General features: G+C 31.6%; 1 pseudogene; it reads left to right on the plus strand.

Annotated features, from left to right (window-relative positions):
• The first annotated feature begins 371 nt into the window (after positions 1-371).
• On the plus strand, positions 372-9,125 carry LOC115982268 (annotated as a pseudogene).
• Positions 9,126-15,230: the final 6,105 nt, after the last annotated feature.

Genomic DNA, 15,230 nt, shown 5'->3' on the forward strand with positions numbered 1-15,230 from the left:
ACTTTATAACAACTTCTAGAATAATCTAAAAATAGTATTTTTCATTTTTTTTTTGAAAAAAGATAGTATTTTTCATATTAAATTCTCCTGTAGAATGATCTTAAAAAAAAAAAAAAAAAAAAAAACCTTTCTAACCAGATTGATTATATAATAAGAAATTAATTTTTTTTTTTTTTTGAGAAATCAAATAAGAATAATAATCACACAAGGTTAAAGTGTCATTTTCAAATATAGAAGGGGATTCTTTTGACATTTCCTAAAATCTCATAAGGTATTAGTGTAATTTACTATTAAACAAAATATTCTAACAGAGTAACAATGGACTATCCAGAATTTTTTTTTTTTTTTTTGATAACTGGACTATCCAGAATTTAACAAAAGAAGTGGGGGGAAAATTGCTATATTGACATTCTCTGGGATTACAATTCTGCAATAGTGTGCCACAGAAGCTTTCAAAGTTACTTATAAATTTTCAATTTCCCTCGAAACTCCCAAAATTCAAAACCTTCCCTCTTTCTTCCTATTCCATTCCCAGAAGCAAAATTTCATGGCATTCCCGTAAATTCGAAGCCAATCAATGGCAGATTCGCAGTCGGATTCACACGCCTTAAGTGTTCGGATCGTCTCCATCGATCACTACATGGCTCCGCCGACCCATGGCCTCGATGTCTCTTACAGTTCCTTCCAAGGTACTCTCTGCTTTCACTCTCAAACGACGCCGTTTAATTCCTTCTTCTTTTTTTTCCTTGTTTTTCGTAATATTTTTTAAATGTTTGATTTTAGAAATAGAATTCTCAATTGAAAAGAAAGTGAAACTCATTTCACAATTTTCGAAATATATATTATGAAATTACTTTTTTTTGGGGGCAAAAATACAATTACCAAGTTGAAATTTTGTCAGCTTTTACAAAACTATCATTTTAGTTTCTCTGTCCATTGTTACCTGTTGCAATTGCAAAACGTGTTTTTAAAGCTCAAGATGCTGTTTGCGACAGCAACTTCTGGTATCGTTTTTCACAAATGCTCATTTTAAACCCAAAACAGCGTTTCGCATCCTAAAATGACAACTTAAACGGGATAATATATATATATATCACAAAATTAATTCTAGGGGTGTAATTGTATTTTTTCACCTTTTTGTTTTTAAAATGAATTTATTCTTAAACTTACTATTAGAGATGTTATGGGAAAAAAAAGGTTTAAATTTATTGTCCCTGCATTTACTTGTAGAGCAAGCATAAAAATTTTAGTCTAGGGTTAACCTAAAATTGGGTTCTCTAGTATATAAGCTTTACATTGGCTTCTTCATTCCGTTAAGTTGAATAAACAAGATGTAGTCGTCAAGGGCGAGGCCAAACTACGTTAAATTCTTGCTTCCGCTTTTTCCCTTTTTTTTTTTCTTCCAATCGCTTGACAACTTGAACACTTACTATTGTAAAGAGAGTAAGATTTGGTTTTTTCAAATTTTGATATACCTAAAAAGTCCTTGTTAAATAGTTAGAAACAGACGGGTAATATTAAAATATTTAAAACTGCACAGATTGTAGGTATAATAGAATTTTACTTAATTATTTTTATTATTAAAAAAAAGTCTTTGAGAATCCGTGAAGACTCTTGCACACTTTGCTGTGGTGACAAAATGTTCAAGTTAAAATGTAGTTATTTATTTTTCCAGGGAACCAAACATAGAGCTAGGAAAATGGTATTCATAGAAATGTACATTGTGTGTTAAGTGGTTTTTGAATTCTTGAAGGTGGCAAAGTGAATGAGGTTCCTGTAATAAGAATATATGGTTCTACGCCGGCTGGTCAGAAGACTGGCTTGCACGTCCATGGGGTAAGATCATTCCTGTTTTTCTGGCTTCTTATTGAATGTTATCAAAAGCTTGGATTCATCAATTTTCCTTGAATGCAGTAGTTTAAATAGGCATATCAAAGTTTATGAAGTTATATATTTCTCCTTTTGGTTATGTTGAGAAAATGGAGGGAAAATTAGGACACGCATTTTCTTCTTAAATATCAAAATTTAAGTCCTGCCTACTTTGAAGTGAAATTTGGTGGGACTTAAAGGATATTCCAAATCCACCTTTCATTTTTTTCTCTCTTTTCAATTGCACATTGAAAAAATTTATTTCTAAAAAATTATCTTCTTTTCTATTTTTTGGTGGTGAATCAACATTGTGCTAAAGGCGAGTCCCAAGGGTTTTTCTTTAAAAAGGTTCCCTACGTTATCAAGAAAAAAAATGTTTGAAATAACAGATACTACATGCTATGTAAAGCAATAATTCATGTATAGAGTACTTTAAGCATATGAAAAGTGTTTGAAAATTACTCTTCCTTTCTTTCTTTATTAGTACATTGTTATTCTTGACTAAATTATCCATATTTTTTGCAGGTATTACCCTATTTATGTGTGCCTTGTGCAGATATATCGCTTCAACCACATGAGGAAGGTAGATAATATTTTTTGAATTAAGCCAATGGAATAAAAATTGGATTTATGTAGCCGCTCCTAGTTAGTTAGGGTCAATTTTTTTTTAGTTGATATTGTGAATTTGTGCTATATATATATATATATATATTTTTTTTTTTAAAATTTATCTCTTAATTTCATTTTGGATGTGATATCTTCTTCCATCCTAATGTGAAATTAAGTTTGTCTGTCCTGATGTTAAGATGTGCTGTGATTTTTGCTGTCTACTTTTCTGCTCTATATATGCTTTAGATATGATTCCTATTTAAAATTTCTGAGTTTATCCTTTTTCTTGTTAGTATGCATAGGTGATGCATACACACATGCTATTTCTCTTGCTCTTGAGAAAGCTTTGAAGGTATGCTTGGTTGCAACAGGTTTTGTTCTAACCTCTGTGTTGTTTGTTAATTGGTGTTTCTGCAATTTGTCCTTTGCATTGCTGATCCTGCAGGCATCATATGTTTTTGCTTTGGTTTGAACTCTTACAACTTAAAGGTAATGCTCGTTCAAAGTGACAGCATGTACATGGTTGCAGCCTTGTATGAGCAAGGAAATTTTATGGTTACCATTCATCTGAAGAGCTTTTTGTGAAAATACATCTGTATCCAAACATTATACTATCTTTCTTAGAGTTCTCTTATATTCATATAATAGTCTAAGAGTATGTTTATTGAACACCTTGACAAAGATATAGCTATTATCCGCATGATGTCTCCCGTGCTACCAAACTTCTTTTGGTACACTTCTTGAACCTTTGACTGATGCTCAATTGTTTTTTGGAATCCTTTTGTGGTTTGTATTTTTTTTTTTAAATTAAAAAAAACTACTTTATCTTTGCTTGCTTACTTAGTTGAGCCTTTTTCCTTTGCCTTGGCTATTTCTTGTCAATTTCTTTTTTTGATAAGTTCTATATGGTATTTTCTTCTTATGTACTTTACTGAGATTCCTTTACTTATAAGCTCTATTTGTTTCAATGGAAAACTTTGTGTAAAGATAGTTTTCCTTTGTTTTCCAGTGTTTGGTAGCATCAGAAAAAAATGATTAAAAGGAAAACTATTTTTGTTAAACAAAAAAGAATGACTTATTTTTAGAGATTCTTTTCAACTAATTGGAAAACAACTCTATCTCACAACAAGCTAAATAAAATAAATTAGGAGATTGTTTTTCAACTCATTTTAAATTGTTACCAAACATAAGAAAATGAGATTGTTTTATAGAAAATACTTTTTGGAAAATGACTCATTTTCTAGAAAATATTATCACGGAAATGAACAGAGTGATAATTTATAATTGTACATTTAAGGTTTGTGTTTTAGATGATTTTTCATCAAAGCATATAGGATGCCATCCTTTATGGTTAATGTGCATGATTTGGAGTACTTTCAAAAATAATTTCTTTAAGAGTGATGTACATTAATCAATGCCCTCCTTTCAAATGTTGTGACCAATTGGTTGGAATTTGCTGTGACTTTTGCAAGTTAGATTAAGAGAATTATTGTTTGTAAAAGTTTTTGGGCCCGTTTGGTACGTGTGTTTAAATAATAGTTTTCATTTTTTTTTGGAAATACGTGTGAGTGAAAAAGTATGTGGAAATGCGTGTAATATTGTTTAAAAACTGAAAACATGTGTTTAAAATGATGTACCAAACAGCCCCTTTGTCGCCCAAGCATTTACGTTTTTTAGTCAGGTGATCTCTAGCAATATCTCTGTTTAGTGTTCAGCATACAAATGCATCACTTATTTTATTGTTTGTAGACATTGCATGGACATTGTCACCTATGTTTGTTTAAGCTTTTTTTATGGCCTCTAAATTTTGATTAAAGGTGAATTTTGTTTAGATTCATCGTTTTATTTTCTTTTTGCAGATGTGTTAGAATGCCTGCTTTTTAAAATAGTAATACTTTCTTTTCAGGGTGGTACAGTTCTTGATGGAAGTTTACAGCCCTATGAATCGCATATTCCCTTTATTCTCCAGTTTCTGGTAAATGCTTCCCTATGTTTGAATCATTGATTTAATTTTGTTTTTGGGGGCTGTCTAATAAAATTGAAAACTGTGGTGCCAAAATGATTCTTAGTTTGTAAGATACTTACAATATCGTTATTTTATGTTGAGGAATGCTAACATAGTCACCCACTAGGCAATTGGCAATGAGGTGCCGGTGGGTTGGCAACATGTGTACTCTTGGGAACCACTATTTTTGTGCTCCTCATAAGACATTTATGAGGTGGGTCCCATTGTGATGCATTTTTCTGACTCACAATTAATATTCATTCTTGTGCAATGTTAACATACTTTAATTCAATTTTTGTATTGTTTTACATTTTATGAGATCTAAGCTTTTCTATTTGTCAGATTGATTATAACTTGTACGGGATGGGCCATATGCATTTATCAAAGATGAAGTTCCGTCATCCAATACCAGACACTTTCTCACCAAGGAAATCTAATCATATTGGTTTGCATAAACAGCATATGGATAAGTTGACCTGCATGCCTACTGATTTCCAGGTTATCTTTTTCTCTCTTTTCTGCTCCAAATGCTTTTGGGATGAATGTAAATGTTTGTCTGCCATAATTATGTGATAATCATTAATGATGTGTGAATTTACCATTAGGCAGACCCAAGTTGTGATGCATCGTTTAGTTCACCAATTTGGATATCGTCGACAATTCTAGCTGATTGGATATGGCAATTGCCTAGAGAGTTTGAGGCTTCCTCACGCCAGGATATTTATTGCAATAAACGTCGAAGTGTCTGTGAACTTGAGGGGGATGCTTCCATAGATGGTTTGTTTGACTTTTGCAGTTATATCACATTAGTTTTTTAAGATTCTCTTTATAGTTTAATGTGAGAATTGTTCTTTTGGGTTTTGCAGACGTTCTTAACCAGCAGTTTAAAAATTATTCATCCCTCTCACAAACCCGTTCAGAAGTGAAAATGGTTCAGTCACTTGTGCCAATATGGGAGGTCTGTTTTAGTCACATCCATTTTCTTCCTTTTGAGGGTGATCCCAAGAAGCAGATTTTGACTTACACTGAGGCAGTGAGGACAATTGATCCTATGAAAGCTGTGGGGAAACCTCATACATTGTGGGTTAACTTTGCTAGGCTTTATGAGAAGCACAGTGATCTTGTCAATGCCAGAGTTATATTCGATAAAGCAGTTCAAGTCAACTACAAGGCTGTGGATCATCTCGCTAGTGTTTGGTGTGAGTGGGCAGAGATGGAATTGAGGCATCAAAATTTCAAAGAAGCATTAGAGTTGATGAGGCGAGCCACAGCAGAGCCGTCAGTGGAGGTCAAACAAAAAGGTGATTCTAACCCTTATCTAATGTTTCGTTCCTTTTGTTACTGTATATTTCATGTTTTGTAGTTATTGATAGAGCAGGCAATTGTTTTTGGGCTTATATATTATTGCTTTGGGTCTATTTAAGTTTATTGGGCATTTAGAGTTAAGTTTTTGGACCAATTTAACATTGGTGTGGTTATTTTGGGTCCATGTTTTTAGTCCATAAAATCATGATGACTCTTGATTCTCCTGATTTTACGATCCTATAAACATACCATTTTTGTGATGGTTTGAATCTTATAAATGATTTTAGCTTGTAGGGGTTCCAAGTGATAGCCCAATCATAATGGCATTCTTTGTTGTGCCCCATGTCTGTGGTTCGAAGTTCAAACCCTCTCTTCCCCACTATCTACCTATCAAGAGAAAGGATTTTCGATTTTATGATCCCAATTTTAACAACCATGCTTACATTCTATATTGGTGATTTCATCCAACACTTTTAAAGTTCGCACTTCAAGAGAAAAGAAAAGAAAAGAAAACAATTGTAGTCGCAGGGTATTGTGGAACCTAACTAATATTTGAGCTTGTTTGTTTTTATTTGCAGTGGCTGCTAATGGGAATGAACCAGTGCAGATTAAGCTCTACAGATCCTTGAAACTCTGGACCTTCTATGTTGACTTAGAAGAGAGCCTGGGTACCTTGGAGTCCACAAGGATAGTGTATGAGTGGATATGGGATCTAAGAATAGCCACGCCTCAAATTATTCTCAATTATGCATTTCTGTTGGAGGTATGGGCTTTCCACCAATGGTTCTGCTGTTATGTTCCTTTAGTTTTTAGTTTTTACTTTTAGTGGTTTCAATCAATTAACAAAATTTTGCTGTTAATGTGTAGAGGAACATAAATACTTTGAAGATGCATTCAAGGTATATGAAAGAGGTGTGAAGATTTTTAAGTATCCACATGTAATGGGTCACATACCTCTCAAAGTTCGTAAAGAGATATGGAAAGGCAAAACTAGAACAGGCAAGAGAGCTGTTTGAGCATGCTGTTGAAATGGTATGCACCTATTATGAGTTCAGATTAGGTTTATTCTGGTAAATATTTATGGTGGGGTGTTGAACTGAGTTTATGATCATGTCTGTATTCAATTACCAATTTGCTAAATAATGATGATGGGCTGGAGGAATAAAGTTGGATCAAGAGCAAAAATGTGGGAGCAGAGGGGTTAGTTATGATCATCAAAATAATTACATCTTATTGGCTTTAAGTTATTTTGAAATGCTTATAGGGATTCTTTTAAGTAATGTAGACTGCATCACATCCATTTATTAGAAGGATTTGCTTTTAATAAATGCAATATTAGTTTTGAGTTAGGGGAGTTAATCTAGCTCATAGTGGGTTTGGATCTATAACAAAAATTTACAGGTGCATTTTTAATGCTTTTTCTTTTTCAGAGTCAAGAAAAAGATTAAAATACTAGATGTTGTGAAAAAATATCTTACCTTGGATTTATGTATAACAATACCTGTTTTGAGGAGTTGTTTAAATATGGATTATATATTCTTTCTTGTTGCCACTTTTGGATTATTCCTCCTGGATCACTGATGTTATGCCTATTATATACTGAGTAGTGAATTTAGTTTATATTATTTTGAATGGTTCTAAAATGTGGTCTATCACAATTAATGTTATTAACATTGTTTGATTCTGACCTTCATCATGTTCTTTTCTCTTGAATATCAGGCGCCTGCTGATGCAGTAAAGCCTTTGTATCTTCAATATGCAAAACTGGAGGAGGATTATGGTCTGGCCAAGCGAGCTATGAAGGTCTATGATCAAGCAACTAAGGCTGTTCCAAACAATGAGAAATTGTGCATGTATGAAATTTATATTGCTCGAGCGGCAGAAATTTTTGGTGTCCCAAAAACTTGGGAAATATATAAGCAAGCAATAGAATCCGGTCTTCTAGACAAAGATGCGAAGACCATGTGCTTGAAGTATGCTGAGCTTGAGAAGAGTCTAGGAGAAATTGATCGTGCTCGTGCAATATATGTATTTGTGTCTCAATTTGCAGATCCGCGATCTGATGTGGATTTCTGGAATAAGTGGCATGAGTTTGAGGTGCAACATGGAAATGAAGACACTTTCAGAGAAATGCTTCAAACTAAAAGAAGTGTTTCTGCAAGCTATAGCCAGGTAATTCAATTATTGTTAATTCCCTTCACCCCACCCCATTTTACCTGCACTAGTAGTGGCTTCAAATAGTGTTAGTTTTACTAATATTCCTATTCACAAACAATATCACAAAATGAATTTTTCTCTAGACGCACACTTACCACTAGTCATAAATTGGATGAAATTCCTAGCAACAATCTATAACTAATGTCAGTAGACTTAGGAATAGCTTTTCGATGGGGTAGTTACTGCATTGTGTTAGGAAATGGATAGATCTTCTGATTTAGCTCATCATTTCTTTGGTATAATTAATTCATCCAGAGTCCTCTTTTCTTTTTACTGAAACATTCTTATTAGTTTAAAGAGGAAGTTGAAAGGGCAGAGAGAGGATGGGAGGCAAGAGACATGTTCAATTTACACACAAAAACACTCATCATTTTTAATTCTCACTTTGATCGTTTTTGCAGACACACTATATCTTGCCGGAGTATCTGATGCAAAAGGATCAGAGATTGAACCTTGATGATGCAAGAGACAAATTGAAACAGGCTGGGGTTGCTGAAGATGAAATGGCTGCTCTCGAAAGGCAGTTAGTTCCTGTGGTTGACAATGGTGCTGCTAAAGATAAGAACAGAAGAGTTGGCTTTGTCAGTGCAGGTGTGGAATCACAATCTGAAGGAGGTATAAAAGTTACTGCAAATCATGAAGACATTGAGCTACCAGAAGAAAGTGATTCAGATGATGATGACAAGGTTGAAATAGCCCAAAAAGACGTTCCTTCAGCTGTTTTTGGAGGCTTGGTTCGTAAGAGAGATGAGGCCGACAATGATGCAGAAGCACAAGATGTCACTGCTACTAAAGAGAAGGATAGTGACAACCGCCTTCGTGCCCTAGAGAGAATAAAGAGACTAAAGAAAGCGTGATTATTTATGGCCAGAAGGAATCAGTCTGCATTTAAAAAATTTGTAGCTTTAGTACTAAACTCCAATTTTATACTTGAGCCGTCCCTTAAAGAAAAATTAGCTGTTATCATCATGGATGAAATGTTTTTCTTGAAATTAGGGGGATGAGAATTGATGGGTGAACAACTTGTCAAAGAAAAGAAATTAGGGCTAGAAATACTTCCTCTTAACTTTTGTCAAGCAGATTTTAGTCTAAAATCTAGTAAACATGACATTTTCATCAATTTATTGGAAGTGTTTGTTAGTGAGACTTACAAAATAAGCTAGTCAATTCAACTCCACCTAGCTATCATAAGTTTACAACATGATTTATATTTTCTTATTTTATGCTCTCTTTGATAATTAGTCCTTAATATGATGTAGAGTTCTTTTTATTTTATTTTATTTTTTAATTTTTAGATTTAGTAGGAAAACCAAGATGAGATGTGGTGTTGACATGGAACCATGGGCATTAGAATGCCACGTATTAGAGTTTGAGAGGGAATTTTCTTTCTTACTAATTCTCATTAAGAAATGAATAATGAGTGGTTTTTTGCTCACCTAGAGGGCATTATAGAATTTAGAATCAATCAACACATTTTCAAGTTTTTAACTAGTAAATGCTAATTTATATTTATATCTATATATATATCTAAAAGCAGAAATGTAACATTTATTGTTGTTATGCTCATGTTGTGTCACTTCATCCGTCATGTCATTGGCCACATAATCATTCCTTTTCTTTTATATTTTTTATACATCCATCTTGGGCGTTAGTTGTCCAATTTAATCAAGCTCCATGGACATAGACAAACATAGAGAATAAAATCTAGACTTGAGACCTTCAATTTAATCAAGCTCCTTAGACATAGAGAACAAACACATCTGAAAATAATTGATATGTAGGGAAAAAAAAATCTTAAAAAAAAAAAAAAAAACCTTTTTCAATTCAGTAAATTGACACCATATAGTAGGAAACAGATTAACACCTTCACAACTGTGTACGGAAAGAAATTCAAGTCAATGCTACTGATAGCTCTTACGATTAAATTATATCACTCCTTCCAATTCCAAATAATATATTGACAGCCCCTGAATTGAAATCCAATTATTTGCAAACCACAACAAATAAAACAAAAATTTAAGATAAACATCCAATTACCTTGGTCCTTCCAAATTGGCACCCACTATTTGCTTTTTATTCTGTATTTTTATTGGGCTCTTTGTTCGTTGGAGTGTGATTAACGTAAATTTGCTTATATATTTACACGTTTATTTTTGTGTGCGTGATTTTCCTGAATATTTGTTTTTATTAGCAAAACGAGCCTGACTTGGGGATATTGTAGATAATGTGATTATACCTACGTATTCATTGTGGTGCATGGAGTATTGTAGGATTTGAATGTAGCACATTATCTTTATACGTAATGCATATTGTATTATATGTTTTACAAAACCTTTCAAAATTAAAATTCATTAGATGTTAGCCAAGTTTAACAAGAAAAGTAGTTGATTATTCTTGAATATAAGACATTTATGAGTTGGAATCACTTATCTTGTTCAACATGAGAAAGGTTATTAGAAATTTAAACAAAAAATTACGTATAGGCTATTTTATTTATAAGAAAATTTATAATTAAAAAAAAGAAAAAAGAACTGGTATAAGGAATTATTATATGAAGTTATTACGTCCAATATTCCTCTCTTAACGTTGCAGATGTTAGATACGCATCTATGAATCTCACTTAATCAAAGAGAGATGGAACAATTGAATGAGATATCACTTCCTTTGGGTCTAGATGGAGGAGGAATGAATACTAGTAGTGGGTTTGTGGTAGAAATTATTCTTCACAATCCTTTCAGGAGCAAGAATGCCAGAGGAATAAAGGGCAATTCCCCAAAACAGGTCCCATGGAGATCCGAGTTAGCCACTATTGCCGAAACTCTTACCCAAGGCAACAAGCATGGTTTGTCCTTTGGTGGATACTTAGGGGACCACAGGCAACCGATTTCCTTTTTTGTCCCGAGATGCCACCAGCCCACAACCATCATATTTGCCTTGGGAAACACCCTAAAAAGATAAGAATCACAAAGGCATTAATGAAATGTTCTTTACTTAGTCTTTTCCACATTAAATGCATATAGATTAGCTTGAACAGTGCAAGCACTGCCAAAAGTCCTATTTCATGATAGAAGGGGGCAGAACAGAAGAGTAATGTGACAAGTATCTTGAAAATCCAGCTAGAAACAAGCCACCTAGGGAGATAGGGGAAGGAAAAATGTCTATAAAAGGGGAGGAGGGTGCAACAGAGAAGAGGTAGAGAGATATTAAGAGAAACATCTAGGAAAGAACAAGAAAGAAAATATTGCTCCAGTTGAAGAGATAATAATTTTTTAGCTTTCTATGCAACTCTTTGTATCTCAGGAGAGCAGTTTATATATCAAAGGATAATCTTGTCATCCCCCCTTTCTTCTTAATAGTTGTTTAGATCTCTCATTGTGGAAATTCTACCTTGTATTTTTTATAAATAAATTGTGTATGTCAGTTACTTAGTCATTGTACTCAGCTACGGTGTTTGTTTTTTGACCCCCACCGTAAGCATACATAAGAATACCATTATATGAAAGGAGGTTGTTATAAGGATTAAAATCTTCTAGTCTACTTTCTCAAAAAAAAAAAAAAAAAAAAAAAAAAAAAAAAAAATCTTCTAGTCTAGAGTTATTGGAGTAACTCTATTATTATGATTAAAATCTTATCCAATACATTTTGAAATGAGTGAATTATTAGTATATACTTCATAGTTAATATTAAAGAAACATTGACAATCATTAATTTAATATTTATTTAAATCATAGACCTGGAACACCACAAAAAGATGCTATTATTGTTGAGCTATTAGCCTGTTACTTAAATCTTTATTTGGAAATCTAGTTGAAATTACCCCAAGTTTTAAGAGTGTAAAATTCAAAATAAACCCTTAAAATTTATGGTAATTTTAATTTTTCCTTTAAAATTTGATAATTTAGATCCTCCCATCCATGCATCATGATGAGGTGTCTACTAAGCACCACCTTAACTCAAAACCATGTAGTTTTGGATCTGCATTTTGAAAATTTAGGAGACAAAATTAAAATTATCTCAAACTTTAATAGCATAAATTGCAATTTAGGCAAAATAATATATGAGATGACTTTAATAGAGAAACAGTGCAATTTTGAAGTTTGAATGAATAAACATCATTTTGGGCTTAGTTGGCACTTAACAAGCACTGCATCACGGTATATTGACGAAATGACTTAAATGAGTAAAATTGATATTACCCCAAATATTAAGGGTGCAAATTACAATCTAATCTTCAACTTATTATTCATGAAAAAATATTAATTTATACATAGATGAGTGGAGATATGGTGGTGCCAACTTATTAACGGTGGAGATATTGTGGTACCAACTTAAATAACAAGCAATTGCGCTTCACATATCCTAATGATTGATTTATTCTTATTGGAATTTTCAGTACGAAGTCAAAAGTGGATTTACCGCTTTTCTGTCCAAAAAAAAAAAGTGGATTGGCCAATTCGAGAAAAAGTTTTTTTTTTTTTTTTTTTTGGAATTATTAGTCCATTGTGTAAAATTGGTTAATGGGACTTGTCGGTAGTTGATTTGAATGGACTAAACACTAATAGTTGACTATAAAATGTGACCATTATCGCCGTATTCATTGGTATTGATTCAAGTAGACTATTTTAACTCTTTATTCAGCCAAAAAAAAAAAAAAATGTAGACTATTTTATAACTTTTGTTTACTAGACTTTTTAGAGAAGCAAGTCAATGGAGCTTGGTCATCTAAAATTCTAAATAAATAGTTTTATTTATCAATTTTTGAAATGAATATATTACATTTTATTGGCATGACTAAATGAATATATATATATACATATACTTTTTTTAAATAAAAAAAATATATAATTTAACTCATTATGAACAGTTATTTTGTAATGGATAATAATATTTTAAAAATTACATTGTGAAATCACTTCTAAAAACTCTATGAAGATTTTTAAGAATAAATTGGAAGCAGACGCCATAAATTGAATCTCTAAAAAAAAAAGAAAAAAAAAAGAAAGAAAGAGAAAGAGATGAATGGAGATATGATGGTGTGCTTCAAATACCCTCAATTGATTTATTCTTATTGGAATTTTCAGTACGAAGTGACGTGGATTGGCCAACGAGAAAAACGTTTTTATTTTTTCCTGGAGCTATTAGTCCATTGATTAAAATTGGTTAATGGGACTTGTTGGTAGGTTTTTTTTTTTTTTTTTTTTTGAGAATCAAGTTGGTAGTTGGTTTGGATGGACTAAGCACTAATAGTTGACTATAAAATGTAACCATTATCGCCGTATTCATTGGTATTGATTCAAGTAGACATTTTAAAACTTTTGTTTACTAGACTTTTTAGAAAGGCAAGTCTATGGAGCTTGGTCATCTAAAATTCTAAGAATATAGTTTTATTTATCAATTTTTGAATGAATATATTACAATTTATTAGGCATAACTAAATTTTGATTATTATCATTTTCACATATATACATGCACGTATGCGCGCGCGCGCACACACACACACACATATATATATATATATATGATAAAGTTTAATTATAAAATTAGTTATAGTTTAAGGTTACAACCATACTCAATATCTTTTTATTGGAAGTGAATTTTGAAAAATCCACCATTACATTATATTTTCTTTTTATGTCCTTCATACTTGCAAAACTTCTAGAAAATTAAAGATCAATAGTTATATCATCAATAAATTGTTTGAATTGCAAGTTTTTGTAATTTAAAATTATGCGTAAAATATAATTTTATAAATTATATAGTAATTAATATTTGATTGACACAAAATTTGATATGTGTATTAAGAATGTAAAGAACATGCAATCCAACGATTAAATTTTTGAAATATAAAATAATGTTAATGATATTGAGTAAGGTTATAGTCTTAGGTTATAACCAATTTTGTAGCTAAACTTTATCCATATATACATAGTTTAATTCCATTATTTCATAATGGGTAAATAAAATTTTAGAAATTACATTGTGAAGTCACATGTAAAAAATCTATAAAGATTCTTAAGGAAAAAATTTTTCTTCAAACTAATTTGGAGAGAATTCCTTCAAGAGAAATGTTATGTTTATGTACACAACAATTTCACAACACTTTTAGTCTATCAAAACAAAATCATAAGTGATTAGTTGTTATGGGTGTTATTGGTGGCAAAAAAAGTAATTTCAGTGATAGTTAGGTTTAAACTAAAATCAATAACAACTTACTATCTATTATTTGTTGTAAAAGTGTCGTGAATATGGTGTGAACATAACACTTCTCTTCCTTCAAATTCCCACTAAAAATTAACATAGCTATATATTTTTAAAATATAACTGTTATTTATGTTTTTAATATGTATGTTAGATTTTATTCAAATCGGATATTAATTACTATTTGATCCTTAAACAAATTTTTTATCCATAAATATTAAGATTATAAAAACTTAAAATTTAAATATCTGATCATTTATCTTCTTGAAATTTGAAACAATGTAGGATATAATAATAAAATTCAATTTAATAGTTGATTTTTCAAAATTCACATCTAATAAAAAAATATATAAAGAAGTTTGAAAGTCTAGTTTGAAGAGAAAATTTGTCAAAATCTTAGTAAGGACCATGTGTCTTATAATTGATAAGTGTTATTCACGTTACAAATTTACTTTTGTTATATATATATATATATATATATATATATATATGTATGTATGTATGTATATTATCTTTGGCTTCTTTGGCGGGGTAGGAATTTTTATGATTTATTTAGTTTAAACACTTAGAATTGATAGTAGAATCCGTTGGTAGGCACACATAGTCTATGCTTTCACTAAATTGCTACTCACTAAATTGATAGTAGAATTGATAGTAGAATCCGTTGAAGGGCTCCGTATCTAGCACTAACTAATTCAATAAAAATAATAGTATTTAGCCCAAACAGATTATATAACCACCACAAAATCACTATCAACAAAATGAAAATCTAATTGGATAATTCCTCCGGTAAAAGCTATGATTTTCGCTCAAGAGATTGATCTTACATAGGTATTTCTTGAGGGAGAATGGGAGATTCAAAGGTGATCATCAACTCATTACAAAATAAAGAAAAATCTTTTGCATCATTCAGCCACCTGATTGGAGATGCAAAAATCTTTACGAAAACCTTCAAAAACATCAACTCTTCATATGTATGACAATAAAATAATTATGTAGCTCACAATCTTACTAGACATGCTAAACG

The sequence above is a fragment of the Quercus lobata genome, chromosome 3 (genome assembly GCF_001633185.2).
Source record: "Quercus lobata isolate SW786 chromosome 3, ValleyOak3.0 Primary Assembly, whole genome shotgun sequence".
Classification (NCBI taxonomy): domain Eukaryota; kingdom Viridiplantae; phylum Streptophyta; class Magnoliopsida; order Fagales; family Fagaceae; genus Quercus; species Quercus lobata.